The sequence below is a fragment of the Muscardinus avellanarius genome (genome assembly GCF_963383645.1).
Source record: "Muscardinus avellanarius genome assembly, chromosome: 14".
NCBI lineage: Eukaryota > Metazoa > Chordata > Mammalia > Rodentia > Gliridae > Muscardinus > Muscardinus avellanarius.
In genome coordinates this window covers 86,647,625-86,650,125 of record NC_137800.1, presented here as the reverse complement: position 1 = coordinate 86,650,125, position 2,501 = coordinate 86,647,625, and the positions used below count along the sequence as shown (strand labels likewise).

The 2,501-nt window shown below is 41.0% G+C and overlaps 1 pseudogene across 1 annotated transcript; it reads left to right on the top strand.

Moving 5' to 3' along the window:
* The first annotated feature begins 1,299 nt into the window (after positions 1 to 1,299).
* LOC308273258 (olfactory receptor 2H1-like) lies at positions 1,300 to 2,240 on the top strand (annotated as a pseudogene). Its single transcript has one exon. The product of its transcript is annotated as an olfactory receptor 2H1-like (transcript).
* The last annotated feature ends 261 nt before the right edge of the window (positions 2,241 to 2,501 follow it).

Sequence of the window (2,501 nt, the reverse complement as noted above, 5' to 3'; positions counted from 1 at the left end):
ATAGAGCAAGAGGTTGATACACAGGTCCAGGAAACTTATAGAACTCCCTTTAAACAGGATCAGAGAAGAGGTTCCCCACACCACATAATTTTCAAAATGACCAATATGGAAGCCAAGCAGAGAATCTAAAAGGCAACAAAAACAAAAGGCCAAGTGACATTCAGAGGCAAGCCAATTAGAATCACTCCAGACTTCCCAAACCAACTCATGAAAGCCAGAAGGGCTTGGAGTAGCATATTCCAAACTCTGAAAGAAAACAACTTCCAGCCAAAAATTTCCTACCCAGCAAAACTATCTATCAAATTAGTTGTAAAAATAAGAAGCTTCCATGACAAACAGAAACTGAAGCAAGTTATGTCTTCAAAACCAGCACTAAAGAAAATACTCAAAGAGATTAACTACAAAGAAGAAATAGGTAATACACACCAGAACCAGAGAAACAAGATTTTCCATCCAGCAGACAACCAAGCAAAGAATAAACAGTATTTCAAACAGAAATAAAATCTTAACTTGCTAGGAATTAAAAGTTATTTCTCAATAATCACACTGAATGTAAATGACCTCAATTCCCCAATAAAAAGATATAAAGTGGCAAAATGGATTAAAAACCAGAATCCATCCATCTGCTGCTTACAAGAAACACACTTTACAAGTAAAGATAGTAACAAACTCAAGGTAAAGGGCTGGAGCAAGGTAATTCATGTTAAGTAGCCATCCTAACAAATGTGAAGTAGTATTTCACTATAGTTTTTATTTGTATTTCCTTGATGCTTGGTTATATTATGATAATGATGAGTGATATTCATGTGTTTACTGGTCATATAAAAATCTTTGGAGATTCATTATCTATTTTAGTCTTTAACTATTTCTAAATTGTATTGTTTGCTTTTATTGTTGCTAATTTTTAGGATTTCTATTTGGAATATTAATATATCATCAGATATAGCATTTGGAAATATATTATCCCATTCTATCAGTAACTTTTCATTCTGTTTACATTGTCTTTGGATGTACAATATTTTTCTATTTTTATGAAGTTTATTCTTTTGTTGCCTATGCCTTTGGAATCATATCCAAGAAATCACTGCCAATTTCAATGTTGTGAAGCTTTATGACCCTGGTTTCCTTCTAAAAGTTTATAGTCTTAAGATTTACATTTAGATCTTTTATCTATTTTGAGTTAATATTTGTATATGGTGTTAGGTAAGGGCCCAATTTATTCTTTTTCATGTAGTTATTATTTTTCAACAATATTTAGTGAAAAGATTATTATTTCCTTCACCAAATGTTCTTGGAAACCATGTCAAAAATAACTTGACCATATATGGAAGAAAAAAAACTTATCAAAGTTAATCAGGAAACCAAGCATGGGAAGGAGGGAGGAGGAGGGAAGGGCTAGGGATTGGGTAGAGGTTGGTTGGGTGATGTGTGCATGTATATATCTCCACAAGTTTTTTTTATGCCATTAAGATATATGACTACAATGCACCAATAAAAATTTATTAAAAAAAAAAAAGAAACAGGCTGGGCACGCAGTCTGACAAGCTCAACCTCCTTCTTGGACAGGGCAGCCATGATCAACCACAGCGCCCCCGCAGGCTTCCTGCTGCTGGGCTTCTCTGAACACCCCCGGCTGGAGCACATCCTCTTCCCTGTCATCTTGACTTCCTACCTCCTGACACTGGTGGGCAACACGCTCATCATCCTGCTGTCCGTGCTGGACCCCCGGCTCCACACCCCCATGTACTTCTTCCTCTCCAACCTCTCCTTCCTGGATCTCTGCTTCACCACGAGTTGTGTCCCTCAGATGCTGGTCCACCTCTGGGGCCCCGGAAAGACCATCAGCTTCCTCGGCTGCTTTGCCCAGCTCTTCGTCTTGCTGGCCCTGGGGACCATGGAGTGCATCCTCCTGGCAGTGATGGCCTTCGACCGCTATGTGGCCATCTGCCAGCCGCTCCACTACGCCGCCATCGTCCACCCGCGCCTGTGCCACCAGCTGGCAGCGGTGGCCTGGACCATTGGGTTGGTGGAGTCCGTGGTCCAGATGCCACCCACCCTCTGCCTGCCCTTCTGTTCCCAGATTTTCTATGTGAAGTCCCTTCTCTAATGAAACTCTCCTGTGGGGACACCACCTACAGTGAGATCCAGATGGCCGCTGCCAGTGTGCTCATCTTGGTTGTGCTTCTTGGCCTCATCCTGGTCTCTTAGGTACCGTTGCCCGGGCAGTGCTGAGTGTCTGATCTGGTTCTGTTGGTGCTGAGCCACCAGCACCATGGACCCAGCTTCATCTCCCTTTCTGCCAGACCTTTCCTCTTGTCTCTTCCACTTCCTCTTATTGTTCTTTTCTCCTTTACAAGACGTTTTTCTTTAACACTTAAAATATCACTGTATATTCTAACAAAAGTGTGAGTAAAGCAAATCTCTACTGTTAAAAAAAAGAAAAAAAGACAGGGTCAGCTAGTACATGTCTGTAATCCCAGTATTTGGGAAGATGAGAGAGG